Source organism: Saccopteryx bilineata, chromosome 5, assembly GCF_036850765.1.
Source record: "Saccopteryx bilineata isolate mSacBil1 chromosome 5, mSacBil1_pri_phased_curated, whole genome shotgun sequence".
Taxonomy (NCBI): domain Eukaryota; kingdom Metazoa; phylum Chordata; class Mammalia; order Chiroptera; family Emballonuridae; genus Saccopteryx; species Saccopteryx bilineata.
The window spans coordinates 245,333,511-245,352,312 of NC_089494.1; positions in this window are offsets into that span (position 1 = coordinate 245,333,511).

Here is an 18,802-nt window from a genome sequence, read left to right on the forward strand (position 1 = left end):
CTATTTTTTATCATTGTATATTGGCTTTTCCCCCTTAATGTGATGTAATCATTTTATAAACCACGGTTTTGTTAAGGGTGAAATCTTCATTGTATAGAATAGGGAAATAAAAGAGTGGGAGATGGGAGGTGGAGCAAAGTTACACATTATATTAAAAGAGGATAAGGAAAAATGTAAAAATGAAGGTATATATAAGAAATAACAGAGGTTTTGGCTGATCAGCTCAGTTAATTAGACCGTTGTCCTAAAGCACCCTGAAACAGCAGGTCTGTGGGCTCCTTCCCCGTTCAGGGCACATACAAGAAGAGTCCGGACTGTGCACAACTGAGAGAATGCTTCTTTCTCTCTCTTTCTCCCTTCCTCTGTCTCCTGAAAATCAATGTTAAAAGAATTAAAAATCACAAGAGATGCAGATTTCCTTTTAGTTCCCAACTGTCAATAAAATCAAAATGGACAGTAAAATAAAGACATGTCATAAACTGTACAGTGAGAACTACAGCTTTGGTCTAATTAACTTAGTCATAGTGAAATTAGATGACTTCTTTTTTCTGAAATGTAGAATAATGAAATAGTAAATAAGTACCAACATTGGTTGACGATTCAAGTATCTAATTTTCTGTTTTCAAGTGACAATGCATATCAAAAAGATAGGCATAATAGAAGTTTATGCTAAAGGTTTTGGGAAGAGTATGTTTTATACATATTACACGTATTGTTGAGTTGTGTAAATTGGCAATATTTCCAAATGATTTGTGGCCAGGTTTACAATCTGTTCTCTCACTGCAGTTCTGATATTAAATATACTGTCCTACTGTCGCCATAAATAAGCAAATGTTCAGCCCTGACCGGTTGGCTCAGTGGTAGAGCGTCGGCCTGGTGTGCAGATGTCCTGGGTTCGATTCCCGGCCAGGGCATACAGGAGAAGTGCCCATCTGCTTCTCCACCCCTCCCCCTCTCCTTCCTCTCTGTGTCTCTCTTCCCCTCCCGCAGCCAAGGCTCCATTGGAGCAAAATTTCCCCGGGCGCAAGGATGGCTCTGTGGCCTCTGCCTCTGGCGCTAGAGTGGCTCTGATTGCGGCAGAGCGACGCCCCAAGATGGGCAGAGCATCGCCCCCTGGTGGGCATGCTGGGTGGATCCCAGTCGGGCGCATGTGGGAGTCTGTCTGACTGCCTCCCTGTTTCTGGTTTCAGAAAAATACAAAAAAGAAAAAAAAAAGCAAATGTTCAAGAAGTAGTTCCTTTCAATAATCTTTTTTTTGTAGGAGGAAATACCTCAAATTTAATTTTTTAATTAAACCAATTATACCTCTGTGAGTTTGTGTGTAGTGTGTGCTTGCCTTGTGTGTGCCTTACCTTCCTCAACTGAAGAATGAAGTGGTTTTAATTATTTTATTTTTAAGAAATATAGAATTTTCAGGTAATGATTATATGTGTAACTTTAAAGAGCATCTTAATAAAAAAACAACAACTATCCAATTGACATGAGAGATTTGAGGTGCAAAGACATAATGATGTTTTTTTCTTTGATTCGTGGTGACCTATGATCTCAGCAAATGTCACTTCTTACCCATGGCTGGACATGAAGACAGGCTGTGGAGCCCAGTCAGGAACTAGGAATAATCAACAGTAGGAAGCATCAAATGCAAGACTAGGAACTCAGTGGTTCTGACGATTATTTTATGCCACTTATGACAGCATCACAGGAAGGAGCATGCTTGCATCTGAATGAACTTTTGATGAAAAGAATGTGTGCACATTAATCATTGTGTAACAAAGTGTCCGAACAAGTATATGAAATAGCATAAATGTAAGTTTATAATTATAATCAAATAGTTGTATTTTAACAGTGTAATTTAAAAATGTGCATGTAAAATGGGAGTTTTCTCAGGTAGCACTGTTTAAGAACTGGTCCAACAAGGGCAAGGTAGGGGTTAGACAAAAGATCGAATATGGAATAAGGGAAAGTAGAGTAGATTATGGGTCAGGTTCAAAAAAGAAAAACTAACTCAAGTTTCCCTATCAAAGGGTTTCAGCCAAGCATTCCTAAGAGAATGGTGGTTGATTTACCTCTATGAATTTATTTGGCAATACCTTAAAAACGTATGGTTGAGGCTATTGTTACTTACCTATATGTGGTTTGTGTTTGGAGAAGTTTATGTCACCTATTATTTTTATGCTTTAATTTCTTATACATCATTTCACACACTAATGTTACATGCACAGTGTTTAGTACTAGAAAATAAAAGAAAAAATAAGAAATCATTCTTGATTTTAAGAACCTCATCTACATTTTTAAAATAAATTCTGGAATTAAAACCACTTTTACTGATATTCTGTGGTATTTGACTGATTATTTGATTAGATACAACAAGTAAAATTTTCTGATATTATCTAAATTTTATGCTCTAGCATTCAAAGAGAAAATAAAAGTATGTTTTAAAATAATCTGCACTAAATATAGAATTGGATGTACATTGCCACTTACACTCCTAATACTATTCCTATAGGGAGACATTTTTACTCTTACATGGTAGGTAGATTTAGCCTAATTCCTTGAATAGGCAAGCCAAAATAAATGAAAAAAAATACTCATTTTATTTTGGCTGATTTTTTTTTTTGTATTTTTCTGAAGCTGGAAACAGGGAGGCAGTCAGACAGACTCCTGCATGCGCCCAACCGAGATCCACCCAGCACGCCCACCAGGAGGCGATGCTCTCTGCCCATCTGGGGTGTTGCTCTGTTGCGACCAGAGCCACCCTAGCGCCTGGGGCAGAGGCCAAGGAGCCATCCCCAGAGCCTGGGCCATCTTTTGCTCCAATGGAGCCTCGGCTGCAGGAGGGGAAGAAAGAGACAGAGAGGAGGGAGAGGGGGAGGGGTGGAGAAGCAGATGGGTGCCTCTCCTGTGTGCCCTGGCCGGGAATCAAACCCGGGACTTCCTCATGCCAGGCTGACACTCTACCACTGAGCCAACCAGCCAGGGCCTATTTTGGCTGATTTTATTCTCTTTAAAATAGTGTTAGTTATACTACATGCTATAACTAATCCAAGTAAATTAATTTAATGCTTACTATATGTAATATGCTATTGTGATACTGCATAGATAAAGTTCAAGAAAAGTAAAATACTGTATAGATAACATTTTTTGAGCTTGCATAATATGAAATGAGATAAAACAGAATTGTCTTGACAGTATCACTTTGCTGGAGACCACTAGTCCCTGTTTTCTTTAGATAACTTAACAGTTTGACACTATGACCATCACTACCCAACTCTGGCTTTATTATTTAAATAACTTATTTATTCCTTGTGGGCATTCAGAATGTGATCCCTAAAATAAAATACATCTGCAACCACTGATAATCCCAGGAAGAATAACATTCGCTAAAGAGAAGTCTGTACGAATCACAGTGTGAGTTTTCAGGAAGAGGATTGTTGTTGGTTCAACAGGATAGGTTTCATTGAAAGCATGGTACATGCACAGAGTAAACTGTTTTCAATTGCATTAGAAATAACGTTTTCATATCTTTATACTTTTTGCAAGACATTACCTAATAATTAATTGGGCGTTGCTTAGTTATTAATCAGGAAATGGCTCTGCTAGGCATTGTCAGAACATGGAAATAAGACCAACAATTGTTCTGCTCCCATGGAGCTTACCAGTCTCATAGAAAATGCATTTTAAATGAGTAATTCCAACCGGAGAAAGTAGTAACAAAACAAAAATACCGGGGTGTTATAATATTGTCATGCTCCATTTGGAAATGACACTTAAGCAAGACTTTTACTTATATTTTATGGTCACTGAAAATACGGAATTCATAAATACCCTCAAAAGAGCTGGAAACATGATCTGAAAGCAAGTAGGTGAGATTTGTTACAGGCTGTAAATGTTTGCAGAATTGAGTGTGGAGTGGTAGTGAAGACAGAAGAAGCAAAGTATTAAATACTTTTTCTTAGTTGCTTTCTCACACAAACAGTGAGAGAATAAAATGTATGCTGCGAATGGTCAATGCACAATCCAAAAATGCTGCACTAATCATATTGTAAAGTACCTGGACTTTTAAATCACAATTCTCTAGCATTTGGTTGTTTGCTAATTTAACAATATTTCTGCAAATCTGTAATTACGAAAATGGGTCTTTGAATATAGAAATAAAAGAATACAAATGACATTTGTTACACAGATTTAAATAATTTTAAATAAAAACTTTTTAGATATTTTTAAAGTTGCTTATTTAGTTCTGTATTGTATTGCTATAGTAATCATAAGTTGTATTAATCTAGGTAACTTCATTAACTAAATAACCAATTAAAATAATTATTAAACCCTTATTATATTCTCATTTTACTGATAGCAGCTAAAAACCAAACAAGTAATAAATGATAAAATTCCATTAACACAATTTATATGATTATATGAGATATACTTATGCAAATGAAAATTAGCAAACATTATTAACTATTGACATAAAACTTGACAGAGATATTTATGTTGTTTTATTCTAATTATGATATGATTAATATGAATGCTTCAGAAGTAAAAATTATCAGTTCCTTCATAGGAAAATGACAGAAAACAGTGCCTTTAATATTAGAAGTACATACATAGAAAAGAGAACTAATTAAGAATATTTGAAAAGCATAGAGGATAAGAAGGTAATTTTTTTTTAATTTTCCAGATACTTATTTATATACATTTGAGAAATATTTGGAAGTGGTTGAGAAAACATAAACATATATTATTACTCCTACTTAAGATCATATGTTAAAATGCCCACTCTTTCTATATAATGACATAGTAAATATTATTAGTTTAAATGTCTTCCTATTAAGTGTTGTAAATTTAATGACTTAAAAAGATATTTAACAGAGATTCCAAATTCATTATTCCTTAACCCTGAATGTTGTTTTACATTTGACAGATAAGTGTAACTAACGTATTGACCAGAAATGCACCTTTATTCAAATACACATTTTTTCAAAAAAATAAAACAATACAATTTAAACCATTATCTTTACAGTTTTTACTATCTATAGATTTTATAAGTTGTGCATATATACATAAATTTTTATATATTTTTATAATATATATAAAGTTGGGCATTTATGGCCAAATGGGTATTGCTAATACTCAAGCTTAAATTTTAACTAAGAATAAAACATTTAAGTTAGATTTGCAAAATCCAAGCATTTTTGTCCATTTTTAACTCATCTTAAACCTTTCAAAATTTAAGTCACAAGGTGCTGAGGTTGTCACAATTATTTGCATAGTTAAAAACTCAAGAAAATTGTAAGTTATAAAGGTATTAATAATGATTCTATTGCTCTAAATTTGTGTAAAGAATGGTTTCTTTTTTCTTTTTTTTGTATTTTTCTGAAGCTGGAAACGGGGAGGCAGTCAGACAGACTCCCGCATGCTGGTTTCTTTTTTTAATCATTCTCAGACTGTTTAAATTTCTAATGGTAAAGTTTCAACATATGCAAATATTAAACACTGAACATTTTCTTATTTCACATGTGCTAAAAATTGACTATACTAATAATTTTATTGTTTAAACTATACTCAATACTATCAAATTATCATTTAATTATTTTAAAAAATTGAAACCATGGAAAAACTAAGTTGAGGATAATAGAGTTAAAAGAAAAGCAAAAGAGAAAAGAAGCTGCTGATGCGGATGAAATCATGGCAATTTATTTCAAGGGTGGATCTCTTTTAAAATTATTTTTCTTTTTCTTTTAAAAAATTTTATGCATGGTATACTGTTAAAATTATATATATATATATATACACACATATATATGTATATATATATATATATACACTTTAGATCATAACTACAAAATATTTAAACCTAAGAGAAAATTAGCAGCTGCAATATTTCCTTAGGGGAAAAATGTATAAATTATTCAAATCATGTTAATATTTGATTGAAAACTACACTGAATTATTAAAAGTGAATTTTTTTATTTGCTAGGACAAATCACCTTTGCTGATATATGATTTGTAACTTTCAGCTACTTTTGAGTAACAAATCACCTCAAATTCCAGTGGCTTAAACAAGCAGTCATTTACTATCATATCTCAAGTGTCATGAGGCCACAGCTTTGCAGATCTCACTGGACTCCCTCAGGTTTCTGTGGGTCATCTGTCTCATGCAGCTGAAGTTAGGTTGAAGGCTTCAGGCTGGTTTGACTGGAGTAGCTTAGCTGGGGAAGCTCTGTTTCTTTTATCCCCTTTTAAATACAGGCCAGCCAAAGCATCTTTCCAATGATGAAGTTGGAGGCAAAAAACAGTAAGCAAAACGTACTGGGCCTCCTGTTATCTAGACATGGAAGTGGTAGCATCACTACTATTGTCTTGCAATTAGCCATCTTATGACTGAACTCACTGGTGGGAGTGGCTTCTACAACGGGAGAGCACTGCAAAAGGAGTTATATCTGAAAGAGGGGGCATGTTGGAGCCACCAGTGCAATGATACCACAAAATAAAAAGTCAACTTTCATAATGTTTTAAGTATATAATAAAAATATAGGCATGGATACGTAAACTGAGAAAAGCAAATTAAGACAATATGAAATAATATTTTTCAGTCAAGTATACAAGAACCGTAAAATTAAAGGGTAGTAACTTTATGAGGACATACCCTTTGATAGGTGGTAAATTAATTTTATCAATTTGGAAAATTGTCAATATTTACTAGTATTAAAAATATTGAGAAGTTATAACTAAGCAATGCTCAAATTTGATTTGAGGAAGAAGGAAGTGTTCCTTAGAAGACTACATTTAAACAGATATATCAATGTAGGAAGAAGGTGTCATCCACTGGGAAAATAAAGGATATAATTTCAAGAAGAAGGAAATCACTCAAGTAGAAACAAAATGTCTGTTTTCAAGGAAATATAAAGGACCGAGTGTTCGGAACATTGTAAAGAAGGAGAAAAGTGTAAAAAAAATATCATCACAGAATATTACATGAATCACATACTCATAAAGTCAAGGTAAGGAGGGATTCATAACGTAATTCCAAATGCGTGTAAAAGTTTTGCATGGTTTCACACAAGTGATATAACATGATTATGTTTAAAATAATCTCCCAATTGCCATGAAAGCAATGGGCTACTGGGAGTAAAATATAAGAGAGGCAAATATAGGAGTATCTTGAAAAATCCGGGTGTGATGATCATGATCGTGGCTGAAACAAAGGAGAGATAGTAAAAATGGAAAAATAGTAGATAGATTCATAGCAAGTTTTGCAGGAAATTTCACAAGGCTCCCTGATGAAATGGTGTGGTGGTGATTGAAAGAAAAGAAAAAAACAGAAAAATTACAGCAATTAATTATTGCAAAATAATTTCATGTGGTGATTGTATAGGTGTTGTTTTTATCTTCAATGACCTTAAAATGTAATAGAAGAGGTATGTGCAGAAATATACTTACACCATAGGCAAAAATACTAATAGTTTATAAAATATCAGCACTCTCTAAAAATTATTAGCAGTCCCATATTAAGAAAGCACAGGTTATTTATTTTAAACTTAAAAAAATTCTTCCTCGGAAAACAAGTTCACCCAAGTTCACCCTGACTGGTTGGCTCAGCAGTAGAGTGTCGGCCAGGCATGTGGAAGTCCTGGGTTTGATTCCCCAACAGAGCACACAGGAGAAGCACCCATCTACTTCTCCACCCTTTCTCTTCATCTTTCTCTCTATCTATCACTTCTCCTCTCTCAGCCAAGGCTCCATTGGAGCAAAGTGGGCCCTGGCACTGAGGATGGCTCCACAGCCTCTGTGTCAGGCACTAGAATGACTCTGGTTGCAATGGAGCAATGCCCCAGATGGGAAGAGCATGGCCCCCTGGTGGGCATGCTGGGTAGATCTGGTCCAGTGCCTCTGGGAGTCTGTCTCTCTGCCTCTCAGCTTATCACTTCAGAAAAATACAAAAACAACAAACAAACAGAAAACAAGTTCAGCAGAAAATCAACATAATTGCTGTAATGAGGAGATTCTTAAATAATAAGGTGAGAGACAAAAAATTAGGACAGTCATGGCATTAATATCCAAAATTTATTTCTGAGCCTTCATTCACTAAAGCCAAAAGGGAAATCCAATGGATTAACATTTTAAAGTTTTCTGATAGCCAGCCACTTATGAGGCATCAGCAAAGACAACACACTTTTTTCGGCCCTGAGCTAAAAGAAACTGCTGCAGAGACTGCTGTTATAACTGTTCTTTATAAACAATATAAAGAACAGCATACTCTCTTGGTTTCTAATATTATTTCAGAGTAATATTTGAGCTTTGCATTTACATAAGCAAGTGACCTATTGAAGCAAAACCAAATTCAATTTCTTTGCTGCACAGAAGGAATGCTGGCAGCATTAAAATAGCATTTTGTCCCTAGTGAATTGGCAATATCACTTAGGGAATAGCCTCAGGTTCCTTAAGAGACCAGCATGCAATGAAGTAATTTATTCATTTACTTAACAAATATTTGCCACTTACCATTTGTTTTAGTGTAATTTCATCATAATAATTTTGTGTAAGAAGTAACTTAAAATAATATAATAAAGAACCAAACATGTTGTTTGCCCATCATAGGAAAACATGCACATGAGAAGAATACATTAAACATGAATGTTCAAAAATGGACTGACTGAGCCATTTGTGGATACAGTGTGGCCAGAGGGTATCTTATTTTACGATAGTTTGTTTGTTGGTGTGTTTGCTTTCCAGAATGGAACACCTACCTGGAAAGTCCTAAGAGAGGAAGTTACTTCTTGATAGAACTTCAAAAAAAAAGAACATTTTTGGACATAGAAAAGTGGTGGATAAGGGAATCATTAAAAAAAATGTGAGGAAAAATGTGAGGAAGGGAAAAGGTATAATGAGAGAAATGAATGATGATTAGTTTAGCATGTCTTGAGGTTTTGTGTTATAATAATGAGTGCTGGAGATAAAGCTGGAACCGTGGATTAAAGGAAACCATAATAGCTCTCTTGTTTTGAAATTTATACTTTCTGCAGAGATAATAAAATTTATTGGCAATTAAAATACATAAAATCCAAGTTCTAGGAAAATCTTTCTGACAGCAGTAAGAATGAGGAGGACGGAGTCCCCATGGAGCTAAGTTGGTGCCTTGCACTCACCATCCAACACCCAGGCTTATAAGTGTTGGCCCACTTTACTTATAATTTGCACAACCAAAGTGTACAATTCAGTAGTGAGAAAAATTAAGGGAATCAGATAGACACTTCTAGCATTTTAAAGGTACTGCTTGCTATTCATGAAAGAAAGAGACAGAAGCCCATATTTTGACATGAAGTCATGACAGATGGGGAGATGGGAGAAAAAAGTGTTTAGAGGCAGGAAATAAACATGATTCTTCATGCTGCAAATGAGAAAACTTGCGCTGGTCACCTTTTTCTCTATATGTTTATGCGTTCATGGAATTAGAGTCTACTGATGTACTATTTTCCATGAAAAATTCCATTGAAAACAGAAAATCAGTTAAAAAAGTAAATCTATAATATCACTGGAAATCAAGCAATCACCAGGAAAGAAATAGAAAAATGTTACAACTTGAGTTTCCTTTAGGTTAGTTCATAGAAATGGAAATTATCTCAACATTTTTTTTAACTTCTTTTTTTTAAATTTTATTTATTCATTTTAGAGAGGAGAGAGAGAGACAGAGAGAGAAGAGAGAGACAGGGGGGAGGAGCTGGAAGCATCAACTCCCATATGTGCCTTGACCAGGCAAGCCCAGGGTTTCGAACCGGTGACCTCAGCATTTCCAGGTCGACGCTTTATCCACTGCGCCACCACAGGTCAGGCCAGTATCTCAAGATTTTGTAAACATTTATGTGTAAAAATGTATCAATTTGAATTTTCTTAAAACAATGTTTATTTTATATAATGTCAAGTTTATCTTCTCAATGTTGAAAATATAGTAAAATGCAACTTGTTATAGAATATAATAAAATAAAAAATGTAATAAAATATAAACATAATGTAATGAATTTAGCAAAAATAAATATAACAACATTGTGTATTAAATACATACAAAATAAAATTTACTAAATTTTATATTATTATATGATCATAATGTAAAATATGATTTGGCATTTATAGGATATTCCAATATAAGTATATACATTTTTCTTATATTCAATTCAGCTATTTTGTTTGCTAAAAGTTTTTTTTGCTTTTCTTTCATTATTAGATTTTAATATTTATGTATCCTATTATTACTGACTATGTGTATATATTTTTATTGTTTCCATTACATATATTTGACTTCTAATTCACAAAACAAATGATTATTTTATTTTTTTATTCAATTTTTGATTTATAATATACCATTTAAACATGTAAATTTTCCTCTGAATACAGTTTTTCTTCTCCATGAAGACTAATAAATAATACTTTTATTTTATTTATTATTCTCTAATTGAAGTTTCACATTATGTTTCAAAGATATGAAACATGTATTACTATTTATTTACTACTTTTCTTAAATCTTGATGGAATAGAAATATTATTTATTCACTTTTAATATTGTTATTCTACCTAATATAAGTGATATTTTAAAAAAATATTTCCAGGGCTGTGGGAAAGTTTTACTCTCCATTTTTCAGTACTAATATGACATGTTTTTATTGTGCTAGGTATAGTAATTAAACTAGGAATATCCTCAATGTGATTTGTTTCTTTTACTCTCTCTTTCATAGATTTAAATAAGTGTATTAGTATCAAAAATTACTTCACAGGAGCTCATTTTGTTCTTATCCCCCACCCCTTACAAAAAACTGAGATCAAATATTTCAAATCAAAAAGTATGGCTGGCCCTGGCTGGTTGGCTCAGCGGTAGAGCTTTGGCCTGGCGTGTGGAAGTCCCGGGTTTGATTCCCGGCCAGGGCATACAGGAGAAGCGCCCCTCTGCTTCTCCATCCTTCCTCCTCTTCTTTCTCTCTATTTCTCTGTTCCCCTCCTGCAGCCAAAGTTCCATTGGAGCAAAGTTGGCACTGAAGACCGCTCCATGGCCTCTGCCTCAGGCGATAGAATGGCTCCTGATGGACACGCAGCGTGGATCCCGGTAGGGCTCATGCAGGGGTCTGTCTGCCTCCCCCCCCCCAGCTTCTCACTGTGGAAAAAAAAATACAAAAACAAAAATAAATAAATAAAGCATGATTTTTTTTTTTTTTTTTTTGGTTTCTATACATGATTGAGTTTATTGCAAGAAATGGTGAGAGAAAATGGGGTTGCACAAAGACAGGAGACACAATTGGATAGGGGTTGTGACAACAATTCCAGTGCCATGCAAACTTTTCCTGGATGTGGACTTTTCCTGGATTCCTGCTCCTTGTGACAGCTCCTAACAGACTGAACTGGGGTTCGGTTGCATTTTTCAGGGATTTGGTATGGTGTTGGGGCCAACTTGAACTTGGTGAACATGTTAAGGACACTATTCTTTTATGGATTCTTGCTGTATTGGCCAAGAGTTTGCTTAAAGGCTTTATTCACTGTAAAAAAAAATAGAGGACTGGATAAAGAAGATGTGGCACATATACACCATGGTATACTATTCAGCCATAAGAAATGATGACATCAGATCACTTACAACAAAATTGTGGGATCTTGATAACATTATACGGAGTGAAATAAGTAAATCAGAAAAAAACAAGAACTGCAGGATTCCATACATTGGTGGTACATAAAAAGGAGACTAAGAGACATGGACAAGAGTGTGGTGGTTATGGGGGGTGGGGGGAGGGAAGGAGGGAGAGAGGGAGGGGGGAGGGCACAAAGAAAACTAGATAGAAGGTGACGGAGGACAATCTCACATTAGGTGATGGGTATGCAACAGAATTGAATGACAAGATAACCTGGACATGTTTTCTTTGAATATATGTACCCCGATTTATTGATGTCACCCCATTAAAAAATTTATTTATATTAAAAAAGATAACAAAAAATAAATAAATAAATAAATAAATAACGCAAGGCTGGATTGTCCTTCAATTTGTATTCTATTGTAATGTGTAATCCTCAAATCCTCTTTTTATGTAAAAATGTGGTAACCTCCCCTCTGAAGATAACTGCTCACAAAGATTAGGGAATATTTCAAAATAAATTTGAAGCTATAAAATATCCCCTAATTTTTGTGAGCAATATATATTCACACTTATTGTCCCCTTTTGCTAAATTTATTTTTTCTTTCTAATACAGCCCCTGACCTGAGACCCTCAGGCCTCCAATCTTCTTGAGAATTGCTTTAGGGACCTGGCAAGAACAGGGTGGGACAACGGAAAATTAAAAAAAAAATTATTCTTTACAGTATATGTAAGGATGTATTTTAGATTAATAGAGTCTTTGAATGCTTTGAACAAGAGCAGATAAAGAAATGTTCAAAATACTCTCGTCTCTTTTCTCTCTGCTTCAAGTTATAAAACTTCAGTTTTCAATGAGACAAATCTGAAGTAGGTTTTCTTCATTCTCACTCCATCTGCCTGAAGTTTAACGGAAATTCCTTACAGATAACGCAATGGCTTTAGGTTGCCAGATATTACAGTTTTGTGTGGAGGTTTCATTTTTCTTTGTCTTCATATGAGTCTTACATAGGAGTTTGATGAGGCTGCATTGGAATCAGACAATGTTCAACCAGAATAGGACTCACACATCTAATAAAACTAGTAAGTTATTTTTCCTAATTTTCAACCCTCTTCCCCCCTAGGCTGCAAATCTTCTCTTTGTATTTCTAGACCTACACTTCCCCTTCTCCATCCTGTTCTTTGGTCTGACATGGCTTCATAAACAGCCATTCTTGCCCTCTGGTTTCTGACTGGTTTCAGAATGACAGTACAAGACAAGGAGAATGGCTTTAGTTAGTTGGTTCCCATGGTTTCTCTAGACTGGGTCCCTGTTGGGGGCTGTGTGACATTTGCAGTCAGAAGCTCTCTCCACTCAACACCTCTGTCTTCAGGGTCCAGTATAACTGAACCCTTTCCAAACTTTTTCAGGCTTAGGAGTAATGTAGCCTCCCTGTATGATTACTGGGTTTCCCTTTATTGTGACCACAACTTAGTAAATATCTGCTTTGTTAAAAGAGTCTTATATTATACATTCTTTTCTCTAGGGACACTGACTAATATACTATTGTTGATTAAATTATGCCTGTACAGGCTTTGCTACATTCAATTACTTGTAAGTGTATATACCCCAGCCCATTTCTCTAAATTCTAATATTAACAATATCAATAATTCTTGATCTATGTGCAAACCTTAAACCAGTAGACATTACATTTAAAAAATACGACTTGTGGGATGAAATCATAGTGGAATTTATTTTACTTATCACTGGCACTATGTGTGCTCTCAATAACTAGATCTTCCATTGTGCAGGATAAAATTTAGGAAAACACCAATAAAATTAGTTGTGACTTTGAGATACACACACACACACACACCCTTAGATGCTTTATTTAAATTAATATTCTAGGCCTGATTGTGATAGTTCAGATTCCTACCTAGCTTTGCCTTTTCCCCCATCTTGTATCAGCATCCCTCAGGAAGGAAGCCAGTTCTCTAATCCTTGTTTTTAGAGGGAGCCATTCAACTACAATCTCTTCACGCCAGGGGAAAAGCTTTGCCCAATCTGAATACGCATTATTTCCTTTGAGATATTATGTAATGCCACAGAGTTCACATTTCTGGCATTTCTTTCTAGTAAGTCAGTGACATTTGAGAGATTTAAATAAAAACAATAATAGCTGACAGTGTTGAACTTTGCCTGAGCCCTGTATTCTTGGAAAACAGAAACAGTTAAGAACCGCCCTCATCCTTTGTGTCCAGGAAACAGCTTCATGCAAAGAATCACCCTTCCTGTTTGACATGAATAGGATCCCAGATGGAACGATCCTCTTCTTTACCTATGACACTCCTCAAATTCTCATTATTTGTCTCACTTCTAAATGGATTGTCCCTGCTGGCCAATTAAGACAAAATGCTCACAGACTTGTCCTAAACAAAATTTAGTCAGGTGTCTACTTAACACACAGGCACCTGGTCTAACTCCCTTTTGAGTAATCTTCTGAATTCAGAACAATCTCTTCCTTAATGGGCTCTCTGGAGAATCTACTGATCTCAGTGAAAAATATTTACTCAGCAATTCATTGTCTGATCACAGCTTCTGCTCATCTTAGGTACCTACATTTGGTTCTTAATGGCCTTCTTTATTCTGCCCTAAAAAAGAAAAGACATTTTGCCTAAGGGATGCCTAACTTTGCCCAGCTTGGAGATGCTAGTAGATCACATGTTCAGACTGTTCTCTCTATTGCCATAGTTTCTTTACCCCTATTACAATAGCATTGTCAAATAAAGTGTCCCCTTAACAAAGTCTCAATTTTTTTTATTCGACATAACTGTGTACTACATTCCAGGTTAAAATAGAGTCTGCTCAAACCTGATCAGTATTATATCAAACAGAGTATTATACCTACATGCCTATACAAACTGAAGCTTCTGCCATGATTATTAATAATTTGAATATCACCACTATCTATAACATTGCCTTTCTTAATACAGTTATCTGAATTAATGCATAGAAAGGTCAGAGAACAATGCTTGGCACATGGTAGCTGTTATGCAAGTGCGAACTTTATTATTATTGTCACCATCATTGCTATTAATATAAATCTATGTCTCTTTCAGTTATAAATTTGCTTACTTTAACTGACATATTCTGGAGAACCTAACCTACCTTCTTGTATATTATCTGTTCATTAAATATTTCCTGAAAATTAATTAGGGAATAAGAACTGCAGAAGAAATAAGTTGGTATCACCTAAAAACCATCGAAGCATTGTTCATTTCCATGGCCTATGGCTCATATATGAAAAGTTACAATAGAATTTGCAATTAAGTCACATCATAATAAACTTAAAAAAGTGGATTGTAGTTTCTATCCTTTTATAATACCAGTACTTTTAGAATGAATGTGGGCTAGAAGAAATAAACACAACAAAACTCAATATATTTAGGTTAATGAAATGGAAATTAAGGAAGATTTCATAAGTAATATATAGACATGTTATTGCTTAGGGTGAGTCATAAATAATTTCCTCATATTGGTTCCTGGCTGCCAGTCTGAAAACAAATATATTGATATATAGGAAGAAAGGAGGTATGATATTAAGGACGAGATGTCTTTCAACTTTCTGAACTTTTAATGAACATAAAAAGTCTATACAGGTAGTGTGGAAGAACCAAAGCATGGCTGATTTGTCATTCATTTCATCCAAACTCCCCCCCCCCTAAAAAACAAAAAAAAAACCCAATGGCTTTAGAAAGAGTAAAAATATTGATAATAAAAATGCTTAACTATTGATCAGGCACACCATGGGCATGTTAGCCTGTCAGCATAGTTTAAAACACATATGTGATCAGTCCAAATACAATGTACATAATGAGAAAGGTTTTACTTTCCAATAGTACCACAGACACAAGGTTTAACACCCTACAATGCTTATGCTATTCTCCCATCAGTAAAGAGTTTTAAACCTGATATTGATGCCTTTGCATTACAAGAGAAGATTAGTAATTTTTACCTACCATCTTCTGGATCATTAGAATATTCATTTAAGTGACGTTCATGAGTAAGTTATAGTTAATAAGGCTTAAGTTTAGAATGTCCTTTCAAAATTTGTATCTTTTTAAATTAAAAAATTTTGCCCTGGCCTGATACCTCGGTTGGTTAAGGCATCATCCTGAAGCACAGAGGTTGCAGTTTCGACCCCCACTCAGGGCACATACAGGAGCAGATCAATGTTCCTGTCTCTCTCTCTTTCTCTTTCTTCCTCTCTAGCTCTCTCTCTAAAATCAATACAATAAACATTTAGAAATTATAAAATTTTTCTAAAAGCTATAACTCAAATCTTATTTCATAACAAAAATCCTTTGAAATACTGTATTATGATATGGGATAAAATTTCTTATTTTGTAGTGTATGTTCTGAAATAAAAATAAAAAAGTGTACTTTTGATGAAGACAGTTGCAATTATTTTTTCTGCTTATTTTTTTAATGATTGATCAATGGCACCTTTGCATTATGTCACTTCGTAACTGCATCCTGTGATATATAGTTCACTCAGGTTTCAAATATGTTATTGTTATCTCTGCAAAGAGTTTAATGCTTTTGTCAAAAGAATCATACGATATGGAAAGCCCTGCACACTTTGTGAGTATTCACAATAAAACATTTGGTTTACTGGCAGTGTTCTATTTTTTTTTAATTTTTATTTATTTTTAGAGAGTGGAGAGAGAGAGAAGGGAGGAGGAGCAGGAAGCATCAAATCCTATATGTGACTTGACCTGGCAAGCCCGGGGTTTCCAACCGGTGACCTCAGTGTTCCAGGTCAGCGCTTTATCCACTGCGCCACCACACGTCAGGCTGTTGAAAGTTTCCTAAAGCAATTTTTCTTATGTAGAAAAATTTAAGACATAAATGGAAATACAGAAAGCTAAAGATTAATATTTAATATAAATTACTAATAAAACTATAAACATTTGTTCAATTATCTTAAAAAATAGAAACAAGGAAAAAGAACTTCACCTGTTTAACAGCTATTAGCCTTGTGATATAAATACTTCATTAATTCAATATCCAAGAAATATTTGCTGAGTGTCTACCTGTACAGCCACTGGGCTTAGAGAAGAGTTCTGTAAGAAAGTCTAAAAATGAATAAAATAAATTACCACAAATCTGTTAATAATCTATTAAGATAACTATGTCATATGCTTAATCAATATTTGACTTAAACGGCAAGGACTACAAATGTATTTATAGTGTTCAATTTTAATAACTGTAGACAAAAATATTTTAAGAAAAATATGTAAAAATCATGAGTTAACATTTTAAATAAAAATGATTTTTTACTTTACATATGTAAAATAAGGTATGTATTTTGTTAAAACATAGTGAATGAACTGCATCTGTCCAAAGAATGGTATACCAGGTGCTTTTGAAAAACTTGGTAAATTCCCTATTTTAATTAATTGGAGAAGCATCCATGTTATTCTACTAAATAAAGGAGTAGATAAGAAAACACTAGAATAAAATTCTACTCTAACTGTAAATATATAGAATTTGTGTGCATATAGGCCTCTATGTTTGGGCTGCAAACAAAATATCATAGACTGGGTGGTTTAGACATTGGACATTATATTCTTACAGTTCTGAAAACTCAGATGTCCAAGATCAAAATTCCTGGTAAGGGCTTTCTTTCAGGCCTAAAGACAACGTACTTCTCTTGTTGAATCCTCAAATAGTTGTGAGAGAAAAAGAAGAAAGAGATTGATCTTTTTTACTAACATTTATTTTACTTTCCTCTATACATTCTATGTATAGAAAAAAAAAACATTTGAGGAAATGCACAAAAAGCTACGAAGGTATGATTAAGGATTATTTTTGTTTACCTGAATTATTTTTTATGCATGTATGGATATTACAGCCTAAAATCAATAATAAAAGGAATATTAAGATAAGGCATAGGACATGAAAGCAGCAAATCCTTCATACAGTCTAAAAAGAGACAGCAGCCTGACTTGTGGTGGCGCAGTGGATAAGACATCTGTTGACCTGGAAGGCTGAGGTTGACATTTTGAAACCCTGGGCTTGCCCCATCAAGGCACATATGGGAGTTGATGCTTCCTGCTCCTCCCCCCTTCTCTCTCTTTCTCTTCTGTCAAATGAATGATTAAAACCTTGAAAACAAATAAACAAACACACAGAAAACCAACAGTTGTAGCTTTTTCCTCAATAAATTTGAGCTAGAGTTCTGCTTTTCATCCATCACAGAAAATCCGTTTCTTCACTGCTGGTTTCTTTTTTATCTTGAGCTAACTTTTTGTCAGTTAACAAAAAAACAAACATCTGTTGTGCTCCAAAGGAGCACACTACATTGAGAAATACAAAATGAATATTTAATAGTGTTTATTTAAAATGTAAAACTACTCAGAGAATATCTCTTATTTATATCATTGATAATTGTTCATTGAAAACATATTTAGGCTTTGAAATAAAAATATTACTAAGATAAAGTGCTTGAATCTTTTGACTTTGGTAAAAACTTTCAAATGTGTAAAAGCACAGACTACTTTTTAAAATAATTCTTAACTCTTAAGTTATAAATAAACTCAAGATCTTGTTGAAACCAAAGGTAGTTTGTTGTTTCTTTTTTTGTTCTACATCTTTGAACCAGTAAATTAGTTTTCACAGTTTTAAGACTTGTATTCTTTTTCACCCCAATAAATTCAATAAAAAATAAAATAAATAAATATGAGTACATATATTTAAAAAAGGATAGGTATTGTGTTGTGCATCTCAGCACAATTGTTGCCCATAATATTAGATGTTAACATCTCCCAAGTGTTGGAGAGATTCTTAAGGATGTTACCCAACAGAAAGTTGACTACATAAGCGTCAGCCATTTGTGTCAAAATCAAATGATACTTTGAAATAAAGGAGGAAGAAATACTATGACTTGAAAAAAAAAGATTTGTATTCTTATTATTTTAGTCTATCTGTTGGATAATTAGTTCCTCAATGAAGGGCCTGTGTCTAAGTCACTTTTGTGTATCTGTTAAACACAATGACTGAATCAAGATAAATGTTGCAAAAGTGCTTATTGAGTAGGTACATAAGTGAAAGAGTTCACTAATTTTCTTTGGAAGAGAATGCTTTATTTTCCTTAATGTTGGTTGATAATGGGAACAGAATTGGGGGATTTCTTTCATTTCTTTCTTTTTC